The sequence below is a fragment of the Chlamydotis macqueenii genome, chromosome 3 (genome assembly GCF_036417535.1).
Source record: "Chlamydotis macqueenii isolate bChlMac1 chromosome 3, bChlMac1.mat, whole genome shotgun sequence".
In the NCBI taxonomy this organism is placed as follows: Eukaryota; Metazoa; Chordata; class Aves; order Otidiformes; family Otididae; genus Chlamydotis; species Chlamydotis macqueenii.
The window spans coordinates 36,966,922-36,978,651 of NC_141558.1; positions in this window are offsets into that span (position 1 = coordinate 36,966,922).

The following is an 11,730-nucleotide window of genomic DNA, read 5'->3' on the forward strand; positions in this document are numbered from 1 at the left end:
AAATATTTGCTATGGTAAACAGCAGTATCTTCGACTCGATAAATCCATCAGCATTAACTCCCAGAGGAAGGAGTGTTAGGGTCACCTCCTGAGCAGGGTTTTTCAGAGCTGGACCTGTAGCCGGAGACAGGAGACAGCAGAGGCACCAGCAAGCCTCTCATCTCCTCTGTGCCAGGCAGGCGGCCATCCCACCCTGTAAGGCGCAGGACGGTGGGGTCCTGGCAGACCTCTCCTCTCTAGTTCACCTGCATTAAAAATAGCCATGCTCTTGGGTTCAGTTGTGCTTTACACTCAGACACTGTTGTGTTTTAGCCTATACTGGCCCATGGGATCTAAATGTATTTAAAATGAACTATACAAGATCCAGGTATACTTATTCATATGCAGCCAAGAATAAGACTTTTTTTTTTTTTGTCTTGAAGAGGCCACATTTTTCATTGGTATGTAGGAGAGTTTAAAGCTCCAGTCTTTCTATCCACATAGGAAAGACAACCCCCCAATGTTTCATGACTCATGCATTCATGCAATCCCAGTTGCTTATGACTGATAGGATTTTGTGCCGATTTTACTTTTCCACGTTTTGTTTATCCTACAATGCATTAAGCTCATGTGGGAATACTCCAGTGGATTTCAGCATTCTGCCTTTTATTCAGGAGAGCTAGAGAAACTCATCATTTCAGATTTAAACAAGCTGTCCTGCTTTTGGAACAGCAAACTGCAGTGCGAGAATACACAGTGTGAACTAACAGAAAGTGGGTTACTGTTCATTCAGACAGAACTGGTTTCACGGATTCAAAGCCATAATTTAGTTTCACCTACTACAAAACAAAAGCCGTTTTACCAAGTACTTTCACTGTCAAGACTATGACTCCTGATACAGTCATTCTTGATTAAAGTCTATATATGCTGGAAATTAACTGGATTACTACAGAAGATTTGTTCCATTACCCAGTTACCCTCACTGTTAAAAATGTGCATCGTGTTCCTAGTCGGAGGGTATGTGTGCACAGAACGGGAGTGTTTGCACTGAGTTTAGCTGCCGTACACTGATGTATGTTCCCAGGATGCAATTCTTAGCAACTATCAAAAAGTAAGATATATGCATTCGGTGCTGCTCCTGTTTAAAACTGCCTGTTAAAATAACACTTACAAATGTCTGGGCAGAGGCACAGCATAAATTCCTCAGCTGGCATCCCACACTGCTTTGCACCTCACCCAAGACTACTGAAGATAGCGGGCTGCTGTTAAAGGTTACCGATCTCTAGCTGCTCCCAGGGAGGCAAAATGGGTTCGTTTACACATATGTCAACAGACAACACTTAACCATTAAGCACACTAGAGTAGATTTTGGTCATCTAGAGTCGTATGGCTGTTCTGGGTGTTTTGGCCTAGAGGCAAAGAATCAAAGTGCCTTGAAGATGAAAGAATGAAACCCAACATTTTAGGGCTGGGCAAGTGGGGACATGATCAAAACACTGTGCAGCAATGGACCAAAAGGGTGTGAGAGCACTTGCCCAAGGAAGCAAAGAACTGGAAGGTATCAGAGTCCATTTGTGAATATTAGGAGAGACAAACAGGGTTTCTGGTGGCCCCAGTATGCCACCATTTGAAAATCACAGTCTGTGTCAGACATCTTAGCAAGCAATAAATTTTCTGGTGCCCACGGGATGCCACCATGCTGGGCCGATGTGCACTGCTTTCCCAGCTGAATACTGGTGCTGTCTTGGCTTTTCCAAAATTGCAAGAAGTCAGTAGGAATATATTCTTACGTGCATGCTTTGCATTTTTCTCAGTGTCCAGTTAAAAGGTTACCCAAAAAATAAGAGGTCATCCCTTTCTTTCAATCAAATTTCAAAGCAAAAGTAGGATATTTTGAAAAAAAAACCTTTTTTTTTTCCAGATTAGAAAGGGGTCATGAGTCCAAAAAAAAAAAGAAAGGGATTTTTTCCCGTGAAAGATTTTTCCTTCAGGAATGTGAAAATGATAGATTGGTAGCTGAAGTGGGTTATTATGCAGTAGTATGCCCTGCCTCCACCTCACTGAGAAGGGCAGGGAGCCACTTCTGATGAGATGACTCCAATCTGTGCTGCCGCTGCTCTCGCTGAAACACTGCAGGATCCCAAATGAAGCCAGCTGCATCAAGGGCCATCGCCTCCCACGGTTGTAAATTAGCATGGGTCTTTTTTGCAAGGCAAGGCAAGGACCCTGCAGCTCCAGCCCTTCTTGAGCATCACTGGAGCATCAACAGCACTATTTACAGCTGGGAGGGATGGGTGGCTTCACGGTGGCACCTGCAACTCTGTTTTAGCTCAGAGAGGGCTACAAGCTCTTGCTGTGCAGGAAGGAAAGTTGTTGCTTCCTTGAGGAACTGTTGCCAGAGCACAGCACTCTTCACTGAGTTCTGCCGCTGAGGCAGGGTCTTGCCGCTTTTGAAGACCTCAGGCATCAGCAAGACCTAGGAGCCACGAGCCTTTTCCTGACTGGGAAAGGGCCAGACCAGCTCCTGTTCCCAGCTCCTGCTGAGTTTGGAGCTCAGCTGCTGCCCCCCTTTTTGAAGAGGCAGAAGCAGCCTCTTCTTCGGAGCAGCAGCTTTGGCTCCTCGGTCCTGCTGAGCTCAGCAGTAGCCCAGTTGAGCTCTGAACCATAGGCTGGCTTTGTGCATGGATAAAAATAGTAAGGCATGAATGACATTAATACCGAAATAAGGGCAACTGTTGCATTTCTGTTCTTTTTTTTTACTGTTAAGCCCTTACAAGGCTAAATGAGGCAGACACTAGAAGTCCAAGTGCAAAAACTCTCTCAGCCACAGCACTACTTGGCCCTTTTAGCTCTCATTTGTTCCTGGACAGGCTCCTTCAGCATGCAAAGTTTCAGGTGGACTTTGCTAAGGAGGCATCCCAGAGTGTAATCTCAGCCCATCACTGTAGGAAGGAGCTGAACTGGGAATGGAGCCTTCCTTTCCAGCTCTGATGTTTAAATGTTCCCCACCACAGTGGAAATCTTCTAAGACAGCTCATCTGAGCCAAAATGTGAAGAACAGTTTGTGAAATTTCATCCTTTTGAAATAAAGCCCTGAGCTTTCCTCCTACTCATACTGAAACTTAATCTTATCCTGAGCAACAGCCTCAGCTCCCTCCCAGTCCAGACTTGGATACCATCTCCTCCTCAAGTCTTTCCCCAACATTAAGGAATTTCTTTCTGGTTGTACAACTGTGTATCTGAAAGTGCCGTCAAGTGTTACAGTCCTGTGTGGTGACCTGGTAAATGAAATCAGAATGAATGGTACACTAACATCATTAGTCCATTTCTTGTTCCTCTTCTGAGGACCAGTCTTGCTTTTCAAAATTAACCCCCAGAGGTTCTTATTTACCAGCATAACATTTGTTTCACTTGCCACTGAATTCCAAATAATGCTCTGCCCAGGAGACCTGTTGTCCTAATGCAGAGCTTCAAAGAAAGATTTGTATACCACATGCCAAATGCTGCTATCATTCCTACTAGAATATCAGAGGAAGGATTTTGGCTCTAGATATACAGAAATTTATGAAGACACAATCTGTTCTTTTACACACAAGGCCCCACAAGCAATGCTGTGTTTCTCCTTGAGGTGGTGCGCAGAAGTCCTCCATTCAAGAGCATTTATTCCCCATGAGTCTCTTCCCAACAATCCCAGGATATTGGTTTGGTAGGAACCCCGTGTCTCTGACCAGTCTGCTGATGAGGCCACTTCTTATGAGAAAGCGTCGCGTGTTAGGCATTGCTCCGCCAACCATCCAACATGGTATTTCACAGCAAGGAAGGTGCGGTGCCTTATCCCTTTTTTGCTGATTACATCACACTGTGTGCCTGCTTGAGGCAGGTAATACATTTCTATCTTTCTGGGATGCGGTATCCACCGCATAATTTGTGGCACTTTATTGCTCTGAAAAATTGCACCGTGATTGCTGTTAAGTAGGACATGCCCAATAAATGATTTTGTTGCACACATCATTCCAGTATCTGTCTTAGATTACATCATCTGTGTAAGTAAATCAGTAACATTTTAAAAGCAGTTGATCCCCTGCAGGCAAAGTGATTTCTTTTTCCTCTTAATTGCCTAAAGTGTGCAGCTTCCCTCCACTCACTACCTTCCTCACCTAAATTTCAGTCTCACAGAAGCTTAGCGTTTTGTTACGAACCACACTCACTCTGGATGTGCCCAGGGACCAAGCGAACCCCCAGCCCTGCCATGCCAGCCCTGTGAGGAGACGGGGGCGTAGGCATCCGCCGCTGCATCCCCATTGACCTCATGGCAAGTCAAACAGGAAGCCCAAAGCAAGGTGGCGGAGCTGGTGAGCAGGCAGAGACAGGAAGAAGCTGAGGCTGAGGCTGAGGCTGAGGCTCACGAGAGCTGGCTGACCAAAGAGGCGGTCACCAGGAACAGAGGGTACCCAGATCTAACTGAGGAAAATGCCAAGGCCTTTTCTGCTCTGACAGTGGCTGCAGCTGCTCTGCCAGCTTTAGTCTCTGGCTGCCGTCTCCTACGTTTTCTCTCCCACGGGCAATGTGCCGGGGACTGGGAGGGAAGAGCCAGGAGGCTTCTCGCAGCACTTCGAACAGCTATTCTACTTAACAGTAGTTGCCTCTGGTTGCTTACGTGCTCACGTACTAAAAGCACAGGATTATCACATGCCCTTCAAAACACCACACCTGGCGAATGCACAAAACTAGGGATGAGCAAAACTGCTCTCCACTAATGACTGCATGGGAGTAGTGGGTCAAAAAATAGCCTGGAAATGATTTCGCCATTTTGCCTCTAATGAACTGTAATCCCGAGCTGATTTGTTTTTAAAGAGTTCTGGCGCCGCTCCAAAGGGCTGCATTTTCCAGAGATGAGCTATCCATTTCCTCCGGTCTTTTTAACATGACTGCAGCTGAACTTTTAAGCCAGATCATCCCAATTTACCAGGCATGAGATTATTGCTGGTGTGCAAAACGAGGCAGAGAATTAGAAATAACCATGCCAGTAGATGTCAAGTCAGTTGGGTTAAGGCTTAGTTAGAAGTTTATGTGTCATTTGCAAGTACTTGAGTTCCAGAATAGCTTGTTCAGTAAGTCTGTGCTGTCAGGAGCCACGCAGCACAGATCTGACTCCTTTGCTTTTCACGGGTCAGCTTAGGATGTAGAAGTGTGAAAAAACAGCCAGACACTCATTTTAGAACTGAATAGGTGGGTGCTTTAACTGCACGTGATGAAAGCCAGTAGCATACTTGGATATACGTACTTAGCTCAAATTAATTGTATTGTGCCCATGTTAGGCTGTATCATACAGTGCAGCACAGCAAACGCATGGTCCACAAATGCAGAAATTATTGAATCCAGCTATGTAGAAAAGATGCAGGTGAAATTTCAAAAATCTGATTTCCTATTGGTTTTCTTATGTTTGCAAAAGGCATTTTTCAAATACGAATATTTTTGGCTAAGGGATTAGTTAAGAAAGGAGACATCTTTAATCAGGCATCCAAGAGGAAGAAAGCAAAGTTCCAGGGAAAAAAAAAAAAAGAGCATGTTCTTCCTTCCAAAACTTATGACTTTTAACACGAAACCAATTTGTTTCTCAAACTCTTTCCTACTTTTTCCAGAATATATGTAGTTATTCCCTTTTATCACTGGGCAAATGCCATGCATTTAAGTGCAGTTCATAATCCTCCTGTACCTACTAGCAAGGAAGATGTTTGCAGCCCTCAGACACAGGCCAGACCAAACGACAGTCACTCAGCAGCAGAAGCTGTTCATGTGCCCTAAGCCCCTCTCATTCATCATCTCTTTTTCTTGTGCATCTGTTTTTACACCTACATAAAGAAATAGGACTTTCTATGGTCTTTCAATGCAAAGTTAGTGCAGAAGATTTACTTCACATACCTCTTGTGCTATTGAGAAGAGGCTCTTTAAACTCACTTGGGACACTTTAGAATACATTAGCAATTCATCACAAGGCATGTATAATTTAATGTATCATTTTGCATTCAGATATCGGTAGCTTTTCTTCACATTACAAGAATTCCTGCATTATGGTCAGCCTGCTGCCAACCCAGTTAAAGAGCTCTTCATTACCTTCTGGTTTTATTTATACCCACCTGGGGCCTGGGCCTGGCATGAGCTTGGAGCCCACAGTCACTCTCTCGCACACTGTGGTCCTTTAGAGGGAAATGAGGGATGTTTGGCTGTTAGAAACACTTTTAGTGGAAGTAATGTCCTAACTTAGTCCTTCTTACTTAACAATTGCACCTTTTGTTTCTCTTGCCTGCTAATGTACATTTTCTTTAGGTGGGTGAGATGCTCATAAAACTAAACTTCCTGCTCACCCCAATAGTACAAATGCAGCAGTAACCATTAAATATCTGGCAGTTTTTCCCTCAGTACATCTGAAATATCCACCAAGGATTTGCTATTCTGATACTGAGGAGAGGCACAAACTCCAAGTGTTTGGGTTCATTAATGGTATTCAATGGAGAAAAATGTCTCCATGCCCCTAGGAGAGGACCCAGGATTTCATAAGCTTTCTGTGTAGATGACTTCATTTCTAATTCTTTAGTTTTTAAGGACTTCCCCCAACCCTAGTCCTCTCCACTCTGAGCAGAGTGAACACCCATCTTTACAGCCTCTGCCTATTCCTGCCAGCATCCTGGAAGTGGCATCTGCCCAGCCTTTTTTTGAAGCCAGGTGCCACAGCTGGGGTGACCAGATGCTGCTGGTGCTGGGGTGCTAGCATCTCCCAGCAGAAAAGCACACCAGATGGTGTGACATAGGAGCCACACAGGTGGGTTATTTCAAGCAACTCAGGCAAAAATACATCCATTGTTCAACAGTCCTCAGAATCTTGTTCCCCCACGCCAACGGCTGTCCAATTAAATGCATGCTTTTCATAGAGGTAGCTCTACAAATTTCATCTGATGTGTAAATATCAGTAAAAATCAGGCCATTTATAAACACCTCCTTCTCCTTCCTCCTCTCCCTCCCTGCCCTGCTCTCAAGATATGCCTGTTGGCAGGGGTGAACCATGCTTGTCATAGACTTTGTCCACATCACTCCAGATCAAACGATAAAGTAGTGAAAGGCATAATGGTGGTGAGTAGTGAAAAGCAAAAAGAAAAAGGAAAAAAAAAAAAGACAAGCAGCTATAAACTTATTGGTATGTATATAACTGGCCCAACATGGACTAGAACCACCAAATACATTTCTGCTATCTGGTTTCCAATTATTGAGTGCCCTACTCTTTATTTACTCAGGTATTTTCCACAAGGGCTCACCTTCCATTATATTTAGCATAACCCATTGATTTCAAAACTTGACATAGAAAAGGCCCTTCTGGGGCCTCACAATTATAGCAAGCTGTGCAATCTCAGTATCAGCTATTTTGATAGAGGCTTCCTGCCACACAGTGGGTTTCAGTTCTGTCGGGCTGCCACTATTCTGGAGTGAAAGGAGTGTGTACGCAAATACACCATTGGCTTAATCTGTCTCTCCCATCTCCAATCACACCGACTCAGGACTTGGGTTTCTGACAAGGCACCTGGACTCTAACATACCCAAAACACAGTCGCTTGCTGGGCAGGAAGATCTGGGGGTTGTGTAATTTCAAAGCCATCTTGGCACTGGAATAACTCTGGTCATTCATGTCATGGGGAAACACAGAAGAACAAGACGGCATTTGTGTGTCAACCTCTTTTTCTGGTCTTCTACCTTTCTGCTCGTGCACTGTATGTCAAAGTTGGATGGAGGGTTATCATCATTCAAAACAGTAATCTGGTGCCAGTCCTGTAAAAACTTCCTTTTATCAGAGATAAGACAATGCAGTCTAACAGTTCTTTAACTAAATAGGATTAATTAGCAGGAAGCTGGCTGCTTAATTCACTACTGACCTGTAAAACCTGGTAAGAATGAGGTCGCTGGACATAATAGAGCTATTTAGGAGTTTAGGTCAAACTCTAATAACGGCAAACATCATTTAAAGATCACTCTGATATAATAAAATTCTGAGGAAAGAAAATATCGCTTATTAAGGAGAGATCTAATCTTTAAAATAGTGTGCTCTGTATACTCAAAAGTGTATTCCTTCCAAAACAAACAATTGCAACATCTAAGCATTCAGTCAGTGGACACCAGACTTTGACATTCAAACCCATCAAGCTTTCATATCCTTTCCCCCCAGATTTGTTATATAAAGCTCACTGTTTTGTGACCTTAAGATCTCACAGGAGCTTCTCATTACGAGAATCTTATTTCATGTTTCAGTGCATAAGAACCAGCACTTCTCTGTGCATATCCTGAGTAATCGTTTTGATTAAATTAAGTTTTTTTAAGGATCAGAAAAAATAAATAGTGCACATATATTTCTATAGCTCCCCAATTTCCCTCCAGCTTCTATGTACTTTTTGCTTGTTTTTTTTCTGACAGCAGCTGTTTGCAGATGACAGTTTCTATTATTAATACACATCCGCACCTGTATCATTTCTGCCAAAACAATGTTCCTGTTTTCCCCCAGGAATCTCTGATTTCTTCCCCAAAATTATGTCCTGTCTCTTCCCCATATTAAGTCAGGAATATTGGGCAGGGTTTCAATTGATTTACCTATTGTAGTGTACACTGTCTTCCAAAGAGCTTGGTCCAGAACCTTTTACAGATCAGAAAAACCACCTGAAGCCACTCTCGGGAGCTAACTGGACCTATTTTAAAACCTTGTGGTCATGTAAAAGCCAGACACAACATCTGAGGTACAGTACAGTCAAAAAAAAATGTATTGATTTTGATGTATCAGGTCAATTTGTGTTTCTGCTTCCAAAGCAGAGGGATGAATGGTTACCCCTTAGCTACCCATCTGGGAACAAAAAGATTTTCCTCTTCAATTTTTTTCCCCCTTTTATTATTCCTTCCATCTTCAAAGCCTTCATGTAGTAACTGGCTAGTGTCCCACCTTTGCTTGCCAAGGAAGCTTGAACATATTCCTTCAGATGGCCAAAAAGGTCATTATGGTTTAAAAGAAAACATTTCTTCTACTCAGGAGCTCAGCACACCATGTCCCCATTTCTCCAGCCTGCTGCCAATACTAAGAAGTGAGATCGCTTTTCAAGCCCACAGCTCAATAACGAACAGTTTTGTGTGTCTACTACAAAAGATCAGGAATCCAGACCCACTTTTTTTTTTTATTTAATACATGGAGCCAGATTCTCAGCTGGTATAAGCTGAAGCAGCTCTACTGGTGTGAAGAAAAATATACTGATTAACACCTGCCAAAGTTCTGCTCTACATATTATGTTGCAGAGTAAATGGCATAAATCATGGAAACTTTACTTATTTTTTCAGTTTTGAGACATTCTTCCCCCAGTACACCCTGTGAAAACATTGTTGCCTTTACTAAAGTGCTAAGAATTCAATTAAAAAGAAGTAAGGCCAAAGTACTTCCATAAAACTCAAAAACTTTTCTAGCATCATTCATCACAATTAGCTCCACAGCCACAAAGACAACAGGATGAACAGTTCCTCATCTAGAGTTTTTCTCTCCTGTCTAGTGTTGCTTTAATATGTCAAAACTGGATGGATGTGGAGGGAAGGACACATGCACACGCACACACGACACACGCTCCCTCACGTTACGCACCTCTCCCTTTCTCTCTGCTATACACGGCTCAGGCTACTGGAATTCCCATTAGTTCAGTCTATCCAAATGGCCAGATGATTCATCGGTAGAAAAGAAAAGCATCTAAACTTTGCCTGCCTTTTAGGGAATGTTATTTTTAAAGAGTGTTGCACATAGGAAAAAAAAAAAACATATGTTGCTAACTTTTATTGAATTAATCCATCTTCCAGATTAACAGCATAGAAACTACATATCTGCTCCTTTAAACAGGTGACGTCAAGGGTTATTAAAGCTGAAAATTGACATTTTCTGTTAGTCTTATATTGAAGTTCATATCTTCAGCAATCTGCTGCTTATACAACATTTTGGGGTATGGATGCAACTTTACAAAAATGAGGGCTACTTGGTGCTAAATTGTTGGAGCTTTGATTCAATTTCTTTTTTTTTTTAAGTAGATATGCAAATCACTGCAACATTTGCAGTGAGTAAACAAGTACTCCCACGCTGTGAGAGAAGACAAAGATATGGACAAGGTGATAGCACAGATAGTTTACTTTGAACCTCAGATTAAATAAGCATTTCTACTCTTTAACAGAAATCTGGGCTGGCAAAATGAGGGGAAAGAAGGGAAGGCAAGGCAAGGCAAGGGAAATTTTGAGAAAGACTGTGAATAGTCTTTCCAGCCATTTCTGCCTGCTTGGGACAGGGGAAGAAAAAAGAAGTGACAGAAAGGGATTATTCTTATGTTGTTACAGTCTGCCCATGTGCAGAGAAACCCGTTCCAACAAATGGTGTGTTGAAATGGATACACTCCCAGGATTTCCAGTTCCTACACACATACCTCTGTCATCCTAATAAAAAACCAAACCCAAACAAACTGGCAACAACAAGAAGTCTCGCTCCTCTAGGTTAATCCTCCCCAGCACACTCCAGTTCAGGCTATAGCTGGATAAGCTTTAGTAGCCTCAAAAAAATTGCAGGCTATGCCAGATGTGAAACCAGTCCTAGCTGAGGAACAGGAATTCTTGTGCTCAAACAGCTGTACCAGCTCCACAAAAGCACAGGTCCCCATCTTCCCCCTGCATGGCCCATGCCTCACAGGTGCCCTTTCAGTGCCCTGAGATGGGATAACCATCCCCAGCTCCTCCTGAGCACTGTCAAGGCACGTATGTGGTAACTAAACACTCAATGTCCAAGAAGACCTGGCGGGAAGTTTGGACCTCCGTGGTGGTTTAATTTCAGAGACACACAAAGCCATTTGAAGGTCACAGCTCCAGCTCTTTCACATCTAGCTATTTTTTTTTTTCCCTGCTGCCCAGGAGATATTACATTTGTCAGCTCTGTCAGCACCAAGGTTTTATTTTGCCGTTTTGTTCTTCCCCCCTCGTTACCCGGTTCATCTGTTTTCCTCCTGCCGTTTCTCTGCCCTCGTGAACGCAGGAGCCTGGAACTAACACTTATTTCAAAAGTGGTGGTACAACCATCTGCTGAAAGCAATTTTTTTTTTTTTTCCCAAGCCTTGAACATCTGTCAGCAAACATTGCGGGGCAGTGCCTGTTACCGGAACAGGTTGTGTGGAAAAACACAGGCAGTGTTGCTCTCCCCTGCCCGCAATCTTCCCCAGATTTGATAAACTGGGACTGTCCTTCATCTAAGGCCTATAAAATGGGTAAATAGGGATCTTTATCAAATCAACATCAAGGGGAACATTTTAGGGAGTAGTCCGTACAGCTAAAGGGATTGCAGGGAAGAAAATAACCCCTGCTCTGGCTAGCTTAAAGGACAGAAGTTATTGCAGCAGGCTGCTACTACCAAATCTATAAAACATAACCTCATTTATTAGTCATCATGTTGCCACTTATGAGAAAAACGAATGAAAATAGTAAACAAAGTGAAGTTTCAAAAGGGAAGTCCTGCAAATAGGTCTGTGGTGTACCCCTCTGGGCATGTGCTGGTGGCTGGTAGGATCTGTTCTTGCCCAACACCTTGTACGTGAGAAACTCCAGTGATGAAAAACCCTCAGGACATACAAACCCTTAATACGTCTGCTGGCATGTGTCAGTCTTCCTTTAGCCTTTCATTTACTTGCCTTTTCTAATGAGAGATACAAGGTG